The sequence below is a fragment of the Patagioenas fasciata genome, chromosome 3 (genome assembly GCF_037038585.1).
Source record: "Patagioenas fasciata isolate bPatFas1 chromosome 3, bPatFas1.hap1, whole genome shotgun sequence".
NCBI classification, from domain to species: Eukaryota; Metazoa; Chordata; class Aves; order Columbiformes; family Columbidae; genus Patagioenas; species Patagioenas fasciata.
Genome location: NC_092522.1, coordinates 39,433,264 through 39,449,043, shown reverse-complemented (window position 1 = coordinate 39,449,043; position 15,780 = coordinate 39,433,264). Strand labels below are relative to the sequence as shown.

General features: G+C 40.0%; 1 protein-coding gene across 1 annotated transcript in view; it reads left to right on the top strand.

The window, feature by feature from the left end:
• The first annotated feature begins 10,556 nt into the window (after nt 1-10,556).
• RASGRP3 (RAS guanyl releasing protein 3) overlaps nt 10,557-15,780 on the top strand; it is a 60,479-nt gene continuing 55,255 nt past the window's right edge. Inside the window, exon 1 of the mRNA XM_065835824.2 lies at nt 10,557-10,791. The gene's annotated coding sequence lies outside the window, so the exon portion shown is untranslated. The remainder of the gene's footprint in view (nt 10,792-15,780) is intronic.

Sequence of the window (15,780 nt, the reverse complement as noted above, 5' to 3'; positions counted from 1 at the left end):
TTGCTCCTCAATGCCCCACCAATCTTCACCATTTGAAAACCGATGTACCAAAAAGAGAACGTGTTGAAACAGGATTATCCTGTGACAACCTGTATTTGTAAGTGATTTTACTATCTGGTGGGGAAAGAATAATGTAAACCAAAGTAATGCAGGATGTCAGCCATGTCAGATTTCCTTCAAGCCCACTGCATCAGCAGATAAGTATTTTGACTCAGAGACTCCTAATGGAAGTCTTCAGGCTGCATGTTCTGTCCCAGCTGTGTCTGGGGCCTGTGATTGCTCTGCTCTTCTCCCTCTCAAGCTGTAGGGCTGGGAAGATACCTCTGTGCCTCAGCAGCTGAGGAACCTCACTGAACTTTGAAGTTTGCCCTGCCCGAAGCAGAAGATTGCACCAGGGGCCTCCGGAGGTCCCTTCCAAGCCACATTTTTCCATGAGAGGCAGCTGTGACCTGACACAGCCACCTCTACTCCCTATCCTGATGTGAGACAGGGAACCTGACAGAGGGGACATGACCCCTTCCCCTTCTTCTCCCACACCTGAGCCCATGCCAGGAGCTTGCTTTTCACTTTGGAGAAAACAGAACACCAATCTGCTTAGCCTGTCTCAGGAGAATTCCATCCAGAAGGAGCATTATGCACAATGTGCACTGTTGCTTGCTATCGACCAGTATGTTCTTGAAGAATTAAGTGGCAACCTCAGGTAGAAGGAAGGTTCTGCAGTAAAGTTTTTGACCTGACAAAAGCCACAGAGGAGGGAGGAAATTAGGATATTTGTATTTCTTTCCCTTCCCCTCAAGTCGTACTTTGCCACACTGCTTTCCATTAGCTCTGAATGAAGGGGGATGGAGAGGATACTGCTAGCCAGCATGGAAAATTTCTACGTGAGAATTTCAGTATCACCTCCAATCCCTATCTACTAACATTGCCAGGATACATTCTGGCCTGGATTTTTCCAGAGCACTCCATATTGATTCAGCTCTCCTCCCACCAAAACCTGTGGCACCTCCATGTATTCCAGTGGGAGCAGAGAAAAAGGCTTTGCCAAGCTCTTTTGAAAAATCCCACCGTGTGTGTTTAATGAGGAATGTCTCTGGCAGAAAAGTTTTGAGTATAGCTAAGGATTTTTTTTTAATTTCACATTGAAAGTTTAACTTCTGTCACTTCTCATCCAGTGGGTAACTGCCCGGAAGGGTGGGTAGGACCTGTTCCAAAATCACCAGCAGGATATAGTCTGTTTCCACCTAAAACTGAATTTAACATTCCTGCCATCTAAATAATCCCTGTCACTTTGTAAGTGGGCACCATTTTCAGGATCCACAGCTCCCCTTCCTGCTGCAGGCAGCTCTCCAGCTCAGCTCCAGCCACAAGGGCGTTCCCCACTTTCTGTCCCATTTAATAGCCCTTTCCAGGACCAGTCCTCACTGTATTCTGGCTTCTATCTTTTGCATCCAGCACACCCTCTCATGTGCTCAGGACCCAAAGCTTCAGCATTCCATGCATCCATTCCCTTCTGGTCACTGGCATTGGACTGGCATAGTTTTCTGTCTCTAAATATGAAGTTGTCATGTGGTGAAACTGATAGGTACTATCCGGTACTTAGAAAAATCTTCCGCCAAGGTAAACTGATCACATCCGTCAGAGCAGTCTCTCTCCCCACAGAAATAGAAGGTACCACCACCAAGTCAACTTTGTATCCTTCCCAAAACTACTCAGAGAGAGATGAGACATGTTCATTTTCCTTCTTTTACCATAAGCAAGAAATTTCAAGTATGCTTTTAAGCAATTAATGTATTCTTCTTCAGCCTGGAGCATCAACAAACTGAGCTGAACAGCAAACATGGAATAAGGAAGTTTCAAAAATAAAACAGGAAAGGCAAATTATTTGATTTGCACAACAGTGAGCTGAATGAACATGGCATTTTCATTCATTTTTGCTCCAGCTTAGATGTAATTTAAAAAAAAAATATATATATATATATTATTTTTAAATTCCCTTATACTGAAAAAAAAAAAAAAGAAAGAGGAACTATAGTAACTAGATTACTCACTGCAATATTAGTTCATTTAAGTACACTGAATATAAAGCAAAGCAGATAATAGGGAGCTTTTCATGGTTTCACTATTGAATGAAATAATATATAGTGCATCCAGACACATACATTAATTTCACATCTGCTACTAGTTCTAGTATTGGGTTATTCCACCAGAAGGCAGCAATAACTATTTTTAGCTAAGCTGGCCCTTACTTCATCCGGTAAAACTTAGTTTATGTTTGCGTGTTTGCTAAGAACTTTATATCTACACATATTAGACCAAACAAAACACTTGCAAATGCGTACCACAGGGAAGTTAGTCTAGGAAAATCTAACACTGTAGGTATTTTCCCTGTCTGCATACCTAACTCAAAACAGCTCCAAGAGACTCAGCAGTGTACGGGGCTCAAAGGCATGGGCCTTGAGCAAGAGCTCCTATGCACATGATCTACCAAGCCACCAGGGCAGACCAACCAAAGGCCTCTCCAGCAGCTTGCTCTCACTTATACTTCCAATGTCTCTGGTGTAGGTCTCTGCGATTTCCACTGTAATCTCTTCATCCTTCTGTATGACTGCAATTGACAGTTATCTGTTAATATCACTGTGGCATATGCACCTCCCCCCGCAAAGCACCAGAAATTTCTAGACCAATAGGCTACCGTGGTCATGTACACACCCCCTGGTTGACAGACAGGGCCCTTGACCAATGAAAGACCTCAACTGAGAGAGGTTTCTAGACCACTACCATAAATGGCCACAGCTGAGAGTCAACTAGGGTAGAAATGGAGCCTACTGGACCCTGTTCTGAGTTGGTCTTACTTGAAGCAGTGGGTCTGCAGTAAAAGGCTCTCTCCTCCTTCGCTTGGGATGCCATTTAAGGAAAGTTCCTTGAGGACTGAGACACCTTGCCGTGTGGAAAGTGATTATATATTTTAAGTGTCCTTGAGAGTCCTCGCTTTTTATGAGCGGGAAGATGTGCATTTTTAATCATTCTAGAGTTTGGAATCCCTTGAGTTGAAATCAGCTGTGTAGTAATTGACCTCCTAATGAGTCTCTGAATTGGTGTTTTTATAATGTTGTTGGGGTGCTGAATAATTTTGGATAAACCTCATTTCTGGTTGGCTCCCTGGTCAACAGTTCTTGTTAGAATAAAGTCTGTTTGGAGTTTATCACCTACCTAAATAGATTTTTGGGGGGCTTCCATCACAATCACTATATGAACATTTTTCCACCTAATTTTGGTGCAACTCCACTGACTTCAGTGATTCACACAGGGAGTAGTATCTCACTGAATGCTTCCAACTCCGCTGTTAGCAACATGAAACATGAACTAAAATGTACATGTAATTAAATGGCAAATAGTAAGAGTCAAACAAAACTTACTAAACTCTGGGGCTTAAGCTATCTTTTTATAAAGTATTTTACTGTAGGATTATAAATGGGATGAAGTATCAGCAGCTTGCAAAATTTATTAATTCTGTAATTAAAAAAATACTAACAGAAGTTAATAGAATTCTCCAATTGCACAACCAGCAGAAGATCCGAATCCAGCACCAGCTGTTTATCAAATGGACAGAAATATAAGCAAGTATCATAAGGGCCTGGAGATACAGTAGGAAAGATTAAACCCATGTAACTTGTTGGGGCTGAAGACTGGAGAAAAAAGGAGAGCTCTGGGAAGCCTGATGTTCTCGGGTTCTGACAGCAAAGTTCTTCTGCCTTTGTCACTAGAGGTCAGCACAGCACCTGAAGTCCCACATCATTCACATTTAAGGAATTATAAGAAAATCCTCAACTCTTAGAGGGAAACAGTGGTTTTAAGAAACAGTTCCAAGACTACGGAATCTGTTTCTGCAATGGGACAAACATGAAATGTGAAGCCTCAGGAAAAGAAGAACACAGCAGAAACTGAAAAGCCTGAATCAAAAATTAGAGTAAAAGCATGCTAGAAGTTTAACAGTTCCCACAGAGCAATTAGAATTTAACAGAGGCTATTTTTAAAACAACCATTAGCCTAAGGTAAAAGCTGTCACCTAGAAGGCCCAGTTGACTAACACTCTGAGGGCTCAACCTCATGCATGAGAAATAAACAATTTAGTCTCCCTGCACTATAAGGAGCTGGGCTAGCTCACAGAAAGGTAGCTCACATATGCAGGTCAAGGAGATAAGGAAAGCATTACCTGCACTGGAATAATTCCTAGGAATGCAAAGAGGGGAGTGTGGAAAAGCACCCACGCGCAAACAGACACTCATCCTCCCAACACAAAAAAAACCCCACAGATATCCACTGTGTGATCCTTATCACTTTGGAGTTACTGGAATAACCTCATGGTTAGGGAGTCTCACTCTGCACACTGATATTCCTGTCCCATGAGCCTCTCAAAGGCCCAATTACTGTCACTCAGGAGGTGACATCCTATCATGGCACAGCAGCAACCATGAAGGAGCAAGGTTTTTAGAAGAGGCTGCAGCAGTCAGCTGCTCTTGAGACAGGTACAGGCAGCAGAGGCGTAGCACTGAAATGATGTCACTTGTGGCAAGGCAAATCAGTTGCCTCCCCTCCCAGTGCATGTGCCAGAAAAGAGGTCTGTGTTCCAGTATGATCTATGGTGTTCAATTCACTGCTCCACCTGAAGAGCACATGATTGTCAGTATGACCCAGACTGCAACAGAGAACTGTGTAGCTATACACCAAAAAGCCATTTAGTACAGACTGCTCGACCTCAAATGGCAGCAAAGGGGCTTGGCCTACAGTGTCTTCCACAAACTGGCAGAACAGCATTTAGCAACAACTTAACCTGTCTCCCCTGTGCTGACAGATACATGAAAGCAACACCTTGAAATCCAGAATTGTTTGGTCAGCAAATGGAAGCCCCTTGGAGTAGTGGCAAAGGAAAATATGGGAGAATAAATTCACAGTGACATATGGGGAAAGTAACTCATTGTGGTCACTGAATTATAGCAAGGGGAAACTAGTGTAAATGAGAACCTAACTCCACCAGCCTAACAAAAAGCAGATGCATTTTAGCCATTTTAAAATATTTTATTTCCTAATCGACACCTGGCTATGAGGAATAAGTAAAATGGTGTGTACCCAGCTTCTAGCAACCATGAAAAAGTTAACAGATTCCTGTAGGGAAGTCTTTTTGCTAGAGATGCATTACCTGTAAAACGCATTATCATTCTTTTACTAGTACATTGTACACAAAGGAGGAAACAATACGTCACTGCTATATGTTTTTTCCCTTTTTTTTTTAAATTACAATTTTAAAAGACACATTAAAATACATACAAGAGTAGAGGGTGACCTGCAGGACTATAATGCCTGAGGTCATCTATCCATTACTAACAGCTTTGAGTCAGTGCATGGGAGTCAAAAGGGGGCACCTTGTCGTGCTAAGTGCTGTATAAAAAGGCTTTCTCTCAACAGAGGTATAAAATGAGAAAATAAGATGGATAAAGGTGGAAAATTTACACCAGGAAATACTGAGATAATGCTAGTAACAGCGAGAGCAGCTGCTCGCCCTGTATGAACAAGGGATGCAGTCAGCCGGGACTTCTGACATGACATCCTGAGCAGCCAGGAGCACAGAGAAACTACCCACAAAGATTGGCAGTGCCAGAAGAACTTGGAGATAATTTCTGACAGTTCAAGAACCTGTTGAAATTTTAAGTAGGCTCTTTTACCTGCCACCCTGCAGCAACAGTGTTGATATTTCTGGAGGATGGTGGGACAAAGGAGAGCAGAACAATGCAGAACAATGAGGCAGTTGTTTATAGCAGCTTCTCATAAATGGGGGAGAAAACGCAAGGGTGCCTACATGAAAATTTAACAAGTGGGAACATAAGATGAAATCATGAGCTGGCTTGCACCAAAGACACAAAAATTACACACACCCTAAGCATGACAGAAGTAGAATGCAAATAACCTTGAATACAAAGATGTGACTGAAAAGGGACTAGGAGACAAGTATAAGGCAAGGTGGGGGGAAAATGATGAAAAGCTGAAGCAACCAACAGAATAAGCTTTCCAGATAAAAGTATTGGTTCCTGTGAGACCTTTGGCAAGTTACTCTATTTCCTCATCAATGCCATGGAGATGTTTTCTGTTGTCACCACCTTCCTAAAAGCTTAAAACTCCTGGCTGGTTGTACAGAAGTCAATCACAAGGAAGAGATGAGGACATACAAAGGTTTGAGCATTAAGAACGTTAACATTTTATAAATGAAGCTTTAATCTTCACTATTATGCTGTTCTCAGGTTTAATGCATATTCTTTGTTTAAGGTACAGAGGAAAAAAAATATACATTGTGTTTTGGTAAGCGATACGGTGAAAAACAAATCCGACTTCTACTTGTGGTGTCCCTTCATTACCACACAACCAGGCTAAAACACACAGCGATAGTTTATGGCATGCAGCATTATAGACCACAACTGTGCTAACCTGATGAGGCCACAAGCACACATTATGTTCTTTGGGTACATTGACTCACAGCTTGAGTCTGACCTGCAGTTTTCCCTGGCTTCTTTTTTTTAAGATCACAATAAACTGTTCTTCAGCTTGCCTCACAGCTGTAAGCGGCAGATCTGTTGGGATATTTCTATGTTTTGATGATTTGCTTGAGTGGCAAGGGGAGGAAAACAATGCATTTTCTATAGAGCGAATATAAACTACAATTAGAAAGGCCCTTAAACTCACAGCTCCCCAGCTGCTATGAACTGGCACAGATCCATTAAAACCAATTGGCCAGACTCCCCAGACAGCTCCAATCAGTGTTGCACCACTGAAGCTGATGAAGCAAGACCAATTTGTAGAAGCTAGGGATCTGGCCCACAGCCTGCACTGCAGTCCAGAAAGACCATCTGTGTTTAACAGGATCAGAAATCAAAAGGAAAGTCTGTGTCCTTATAATTTACTCAATACTATTGAGACAAGTGATTTCTATGGTATGAAGTCAGGTAGACTAAACAAGAGCTATAAGAGATAAAAACCTGATTATTGTTTCTTCCTCAGTATAGCTTTATCAGGGAAAGTTCTGGCATTTTTTGTAACATATTCCATGAGGCAATGAGATGTGAAGGCAAGAAGACAGGATTGAAGAGCTACAGGAATAACACTATAAAAGTATTCAAGCTATTTAACGAATTATAGGCATGACAAACCAGAGTGTGCTGCCTGCCCACGCTGACTTTATGTCAAACCCATTCCCACTGATGTCAGTGGAAAGCGTGGCGTAACACAATGCTGCTCAGCAGCACAGGGAGGGGCAGCATAAAAGCACAGAAGGCAGCTCAGGTAATTCAGCTTTTTATTTTGGAAACTGTTCTGAAAATTTTGATATTTAAGTTTCCTGGGAGTCTGGATACCATTTTTACCATTCTAATTGTGAAAAGCCAGATGCAGAGTAGAACTAAGTAATCAGCACTAGAGGGAAACCATATCAAAGCATCTAGATTCATGTCTTGTGCCTCACTGGTAGAAATCAAAATTATTGTGTGTAGCCCCTCTGAGGTGTCCAGCCGAAAACAGTGTTTTTGTCGTGCTGCCATAGGATAAGCTCAGTCTAAGTTTTCTACGGTGAAGAATTCATAATTACATGAATAAACTAACTCTACACACAGGAACTCACTGAAGAGTTTGCTTACATCCTTAATACGTGCACACATGCATGTATTTTCGGGGCACAGAGTGTAAATTAACTGTGAAGACAAGATGCTTTGAATTCCAGAGGACCAAAAACATCCCCATGCATTCTGGGCACCACAGTGTCACTCTGCATCTGCTCATGTAGCCCTTACTTTTCCTTGAAGATAATTCATAAGAAAGACCAGTAAAAATGGGGCTGTCAGAGAAAATACATCTCTTCTGCTTTGACACAGAAAAAGTTAACTACACCTTACAAGCACTTGCCTTCAGCAGCTCTTTCTCACCCTGCTCTTGGCCTTCTTGTGGCTCTACCAGCTGCATGACCAGTCCCCAAAGGAAACTCTGAAGTGGAAGCTCTGAAGATCTCTCTCAAGACAGACTGTCTCCTCAAGACTGCAAGGTTGAAGTGGGAGTGAAAATGTTTGCACACTGAGTGAGAATTTCTTCCAATGTGCAAAGTTGGAATGACAGAGGAGAGAAATCTCACTTTAACCTTTTATTCTATTTTCAGTGTTTGGAGATGTTTTGAATGACTTTGAGAAAAGATGTGTGTGCTTGAAAGAAAGGCTACCAGCAAAATCAGTGCAAGCAGGCTCCTGCGGCTGGGCTCTACTGGCACTGTGCTGACACAAGGCAAGCAGCTATTCAAGACTAAGCGTCCCAAGGGCTCTGGCAGTGCTTGGTGCTACCTGCACCACAGTGCACAGAGAATGTGTGATGCAAATTCAAGTCTGTAACCACTAGCCACTCACTGAGCAGATTTAAGATTTAAACTCAGCTACACTTGAATAAAGATATGCACAAATGAAATACTGCTAAACAGCTTTGCATTTCAGTGCTGTAATACTGTGGAGATCAACTTTGCAGAAACACGGTGAGTTAGGCCCATTCCACAGCTGTGCCATAATAACGAATTCAATCAATTTTTACACATTGCCAGTCGTTCAGCCTTGGTCTAAGGTCTGAAAGAGCCAGAAAGCCTACAGTTTGCCTTCAGTCGTCTTCATCACAGAACCTTTTCAGCTAAAACTGGTCTATCCTTCAGCCGAAGTCAGAATTTAATCCACTCTTCACTACAGAGAATTCTGTTCCTCTTTGTCAGGTTTGTAGTATGTGATCTGCAAAGATTGGCATCTTCCTAAGACTTTAAACTTGTCTGCTAATTATCAACAGTAACACAAGAAAAAACATAATATGTTTTTATCATATTTATATGGTAACTTTCAGGTCTTTCTAGAAATTAAATTATTGATTTTGAGAGGAGTTTCGCTTGGAGCACTCCATTTCCGTTTATTTTAAAAAGTACTTTAAAGGCAAACCTTGGTCTTGAGTTATTATTCATTTTCAAGAAATCAATGAAAATGTTTATTCACCCACCACTTGTACATGTATTCTTTCTTTCATAAACAATCACATTCTTACCATGGGAAACGGAATCTTTGCAAAGTTTTCAACAAGGCAGGCACTTTCCTGAAGATGGTCTTGATTTTTATATAAACTGCTCTGGCATCATCTAGTCTGCCTGAAGCTAACACAGATTTCCTACATAAAACACCATAGGAGCTACCAGTCATGGTCACTGCCTACATAATATGCCTGAAACAAAAGGTTCAACGTTTTCCAAATTCCTCAAATGCCACAGGTCCTTAACTCTCACCACTTTCACCAGGACTTGAATGTGTATATTTCACATAAAAATCTTAAACAGAAGAAAAATTACTTGTCCACATGGCAACATCTACCTTTTAAGTCTCTGCTTTCCCACTAAAATAATCATGAATCTCAAACCATACATTACAGTCTTAACTATCTTCAAGAAGCATGCTGCTTTTCTAACATGAAACTACCACTGTAAAGACCACAGAAAGCTTTTTTAACAGAATTTACCTAGTTTGTATAAATTGAAGGAAAGGCATGTACCTCAGACAGCAAAAAAAAAATGGGAATAGGGAGAAGAGATAAAGAGACAGGTAAGTACAGTACTACATTATCATCTTAATGAAGTATAATCTGAAAATGGTCCTTGACAGCGCCTTGGACGCTTGGTATGTATTTTTAAAACTACTAAGCTAAATCAAATTAAAAATGGGAAGCTTCTGGTCAAAAAACTGACCTGAAGCCCATTAAAATAATTGTTTATCTCAAATTAATTCAAAACATGTATGTGAGGATTTTAACAGAGTTGCTATTCAAGAGCTATTGCTGCACAGCTGTCCTCAATGAATACATGCACAACAGTTCTGTTTCCCTGTATGTAAATGCACTTTGCTTAAATGCTTCCAACCTCTTAGTCTGTGGCTTGAGGCAGCAGGGTGACACTGAGGAAGAAGGTACTCTGATGAAACAATCATTCATACACTTTAAATGTCATTCTTAAGCATGCAAGATCTGCACCTCTTATAACACATATTTTGCCATCCTAAAACATGTTAGCCATCTTTGTCCTCTTTTCTAAGCAAAAGAAAATCTGTGTTCCAACTCTCCAGTCTCAAGCAATTTCAAAGATTTAATCAAAATGAAGTACTTAAGGGAAGTGATAATTACTTGAGAGACTAAGGTCAAAAGGCCTAAGTGCTACTGTGTCTTCTCGTTCTTTTGTGGAGTGCAAAAGATTACATCCTAGCATGGTTTTGAAGACGTATTTTCCTCACAAAAGAGAACTGTGTCTGCAGAACAACCTTTATCAAATTATTTTACTTATATTGGTGGGGGAGGGCAAAAAAACTAAGATCTTTCCTTTGTTTAAATGCATTTCCTGCCTTCCTTACTGCTATAGACTGTGTTGTGGCAGGCCTATTTATAGTCTAAAGAAAGGAAAAAGCACGACTGGAGGCAGGAAAACTAAGTTGGGAAAGAATAGAAGGAAGTGTGGCTGCCATTTAGCCAAACAATCTAGAACTAATTGAGCTCAAAAGAGCCCCAGCCTCAGTGAAGCTGCTGGGAGTGAACAGAGCACAATCCTGCTTCTCTCTCCAGGGCCCCACCAGGGCTGCTGAGTGTGAGAGTCACATACAGGACACTGCTGAGCAGCAAATAACCTCCACATCTCAATGTGAGAAGTCGTCTTTAAAAAAGGGAGTGTACTGAAAGTTAGATACCTCTCTAATTCAGGTAAGTGTCTCCTTCTGATATTTCTGCTTGCTGCATTCTCCATGGCTTTTCAGATGTGGCCAGACTGGTAAATGAAAACAGAACAAGCTTTGGAGGAGGTACTGTATCTGATGTTTAGATAAAGCTTTGGCAGGATGTCTGATTTTTAGATAAAGAAATCTGAATTCAATTAAGGATTCCTCAGAACTTTCCTTAAGCAAAGAAGTCTTTGCCATATATCCATATAGTAATTTGCTGTTTTCCTCACCTGTGTTGTGTTCACCTTATAATCTGTGATTAAGTACTAGAGAAATGTTGATGGTAACTATATGCCCTAAAGAAAAATAATGAAGTCAATTCTGCATTAAATATATAGATTTAGAGACAGAGAGAGGGAGGGAGAAGTATGTGTAATATATATTTACACAAGATGTATTAATTTAGAATACATAAACATATCAAAATGTATAAAATTTATAGCTGAAGTTTTGTGATAATTTAGTCATATGAGGTACATTTGAAGGTAGGAACTTAGTCAAAATTAAAGTACCTGAAAGTTTCTATAGGTTTAGAACTTATTATGGCAGGTAATTGTTGTGTGTGCGTGTGCATAAAAATATACTATATATAGATATCAATATGTATTATTCATTGTGGTTTTGCATTGCAATACCATGTAGTTGTCATTATGAGGTCTAATTTAAACTGACAGTAGAATTCAAGTGGAAATTTTAATTTTGTTATTTTCTGATACTATACAGTTATACTATCTTGACTACATTGTGTAAAAACCTCCATCTTAAGACATACCCGTTTGCAGACCGTATTAATTCATTGAATCAGCATCAAAAAGACAGAATTTTAAGGGGGGAAAATGAAAAGTTAAGATTGTGTTTGATTTTTTCCAGTTTCCAATATGTCCTTTGCTCTTCTAACAAAGGAAATGCTGTTGTGATTTGAAGGCAGGAGGATAGAAACTGTAAAGTACTAGATTCAGGATTTCATCATGTAATTTTCATCTTCTTTGAATGATCTGTGAGAATAAACTTTGTATTAGTTTTGTGTGAACACATTACATTGATGCATATGCCATTCAGATTATTCATTTGTTATTCAGTTGTTGCTTAGGATTAGTGGTTTACTGTAAACAGTTGCTGGTGAGTAAAAAGGAAGTGTGATGTGTTGTTATTCTACTGTATACCTGTAGGATGCTATTATGTTTAAAGTCTGTTATTGTGAAGACACAAGGCAGAATGTCATCTATGTGAGAAAAAGCTGTGACAGGACAATTGTGAACTGCAGCAGTCAGTTGAAAATCTTATCCAGGAAGGTGTCAAGCAGCAATTCCAATGGAGCAGATGTTAGTCAATGCTCATAGAAAGGATCAGGCTTTTCTTTATCTGATTTCAAAAATCAGATATAAAAAAAAAAGGGGGGGGGGGGTGTGGCTAAATAAAAAATGTAAGATTAACTGTGTAACCACCATTATGCAAGACAAGTTTTTGTAAAACTCATAGGATAGAGGTGATAAAATGTACTGATACACTTTCACATTTATCTGTGGAAGTTATATTATAGATGGTACTTAGAAATTGCCTATTTAATACCCTTAATAGATTCATATACTTAATGAAGAATGAATAGAACAAATTCTGATGAGAGGCACAGACACAAACCCACTGAAGCCAAGAGAGCTGTTCATACCACTGAGAACAGTTTCTGTTTCTTAGAGTATGCTGTATGGTGAATATGACAATAGCTCAGAGCTACCCTATTCTTTCTTCAATCCCTTCTCCCATTTTAACATCTAGGGCAGGCTCAAAGCAACTCAGAACTGGGGAAAATATGTCAGCAATACAGCTAGTGGTGCTCAAAACACATTATGCAGTTTCCAAATAAGTCAGATTGTTTTAGAAAGAACTCCGTTTTAGAAATTACTGTTAGGTTTTCTGTCTTCAAGAACTTGAGGCTAGTATTTTCAAGCTTGTCTCTGTAACTGCGAGAGTTACTAACCCTAGTTTAAAAAATGGAAACTAGTTTACATAGCCAGATAATCAAAGATGTAGCAATTTTAGTGGAAAAAACACACACACATAACTGCAAGAGTTCACAAGTTCATGAGTTCAAAGTTTGCAAACTGAGTTGTGTCCTGAAGAGACAATCATTCCAGAAGGCCTTAGAATGAAATTTACACCCCTGCACCTTATAAAATCTTATTACCTGCTAGGGTCTAACTTCTCTGCAGGAGATTATTTGTACATAAACACTTCTGAGTGTTCACAAGTACTAATGAGGTTGCAATTATTAAGGCTCCAAACTAAAAATTAAATATGAGACTTTGATATAACAGAAAGAAGGGGAGGTTAACTTGCTTTCTACCCTGCCAATATTTTGCCAGGAGATACAAAGAAGTTTAGGGTTGGCAAATAAATACTTCAGTTAACTGTCACTACTGCTGATTTACAGAAAAATTGCATGACTTAAAAAAATAATGTCACTTTGGGTGACAGACCATGCCATGCTTTCATGCAAAGCTAGCTCAAGTTTAGTAGGATTTATTATTCCTCATGCAAGTGCTCCAGTGTAAGTACCTTAATTTTTCCCTAAGCCCCTATTCCACTATACCAGATGCTCTTACAAGGGAGCTTTGTGCTCCAAGACACAGTCAAGCCTGCTAACATCTCAGGGAAAAAAAAGGGCAGAGAGCTTAGAAGTACCAGTATGGCTGTTTGGGGCAGTCAAAGCAATATTTTTTTGAGAACACATGTACAGCCTACAGCAGTCTCACTCCAAAAGCAGAACTGGGGGAGAGGGAACATAAAAAGAAACATAGCTAAAACACATTAAGAAATCAAAGTTCAATATTGGACAGCATCAAAATAATTCTACAAAGAAAAGCAGCTGCTCAAAACAGAAATGTCAGTGCTAAAAAAAAATTATTTGACAATGTCTAAAAAACCCACCTTATAACTATGTGCTGAATAACATCCTGACTCGTGCAAATGTTTATACAGGTGCTTAAATTTAAGCACATGAGTAGTCCCATTGACTTCAAGCAAAATTATTTTAACAGGCTGATAAAATTTAAAGCCCGGGAGAGTCATTAGATCACCTAATCTGACTTCAAACACAGCATGCTAATTTTACCATTCCTCTTATCTGACACCCAAAAGCTTGCCTGCTTACAACAGAACATATGCATATACTATGGTCAAGATAAAAGTTTAAGGGGAAGATCATTATGTTCTACATGCATGAGTACACAGAGTACACAGAAGGCACAGATGGATCCAAATTCACTCATCTCACAGCAGGTTTGGAAGTACGGACCCCCAGATGTTTGCATGCAATGCAGCAGAGCTTGGATAGGTTGCTGGATAACACAGTCTGACTGATAAACATTCTGTGTGTTGGATTTATTGGAGACCCTGCCTGCCAGTTCCACCAGGTTAAGCCTTTTTGATCCATGCCTCATTTTACAGTGCAAACACAAGCTTAAAGTGTTATTGTTTGCAAGGGTGTGATGCATTATTTTTTAGGGTTTTGACAGAAACTGCTAAAGGAAAAAATCGTTCAGGTTCTTTCTAGGGAGAGGAAGGAAACAGGATTGCTTTTCTTTTTGCTTTTTTCTGGGTCTGTTACTAGACTCCATCATTTCCACTCTTGTACAGCCAATGCAAATGGAGTAGGTCAAGCTGCAAGGTGGAATGTCTGTTCCAGCTCAGGGTATTGGTTTAGGTTGAGACTCAGATCCTCACGACCAGCTTGTGTTGCCTCACTCAGAAGAGACTAACTTAGTGAACCAAGAACCACTGTGACATCAGTGGTGGCAGGGAATAAGGGAGGAGGAGAGCTGGTTTTGAGGATGTGGGTTTTGTTTGAGTAGGTTTGGGTTTTGAGTAGATTTGAGGTCCCTTATGAAATGTTGCATGCATTTAAAAAAAATTGCCTTGTTCAGCCCATTAGTCATTGTTATCCCCTTTCTAAATCTGAGGACCAAAAAAAAAAGACTATCCCCTATTTTTCACGCCAGATTTGTGATCCCTAAAATCTAGTATCTCCCTATACTTCTTCAGAGAAAATATTACAATTACCATTAACTTAGAGATGTGAGTGGACAGCATTTCCACAAGCTAGAGTGCAGATTCTAAGCTGTACATCAAGAGAAAAGGAGGAGAGTCACTAGTAATGCAGGAGTGAAAAGGTTGCATTAAGTGATGTGGTTATGCTATTCCCACCACTCTTATACAATCCACCCTTATCACCAAACTTCATCCTTCCACCTGCAATCTCTACCTCCTGGATCCTCTCCTTTACTCTTATACAGCTGCACTTTGAAGTTGGACTATATGGCTGTTGTAGGTCCCTTACAGTTGAAATTGTTCCATTCTAATTTCTCTTTTATCCACCTCTTCTGCACCTTAGCACCTTTACTGCACTTCCCTCCTCCTAACTCCAGTAACCCCTTCTCCATATTCCACTCCATTCCAGGCATACTGATTCTGGGTTTTCCACTAGGTAGATCAAGCGCTTAGGGGAAAAACTAAAAGCCATCCGAAAGGGGTGGGAAGATGGTGGAACATGGTATGAGAAGCACTGAGGGCATGGAGCATTGGCAGAGTGGCATAATCCCCAGAGAATTCAGCAGTCACAGTAACAAACACCCAAATCTCTACTGAACAAGTAAAAACATCAGTCAGAAGTTTATAACTGAGCTGAGTGTTTACTACATCAACAAAAAAATCCCCCACTGCCTCACTGCCTGCCAAGATGTAACTGATCTGTCAGAAGGCAGGTCTCTACTTCAGAGCCTCGAAGTGCCACTGGTTTTCAATGCCATACTTAGAAGAAATGTTTAACAGAGCACAACAATTTTTCCCCCCATTATTTCTGGGAATGGAATTATTGGATATTTTAGCCTAATTCACAAACTACAAATTTCAGGCAGGTATACAGCATATAAAATTTTAGTTTAAATTACCGTATTCTCATATACTTAAAAACACTCTG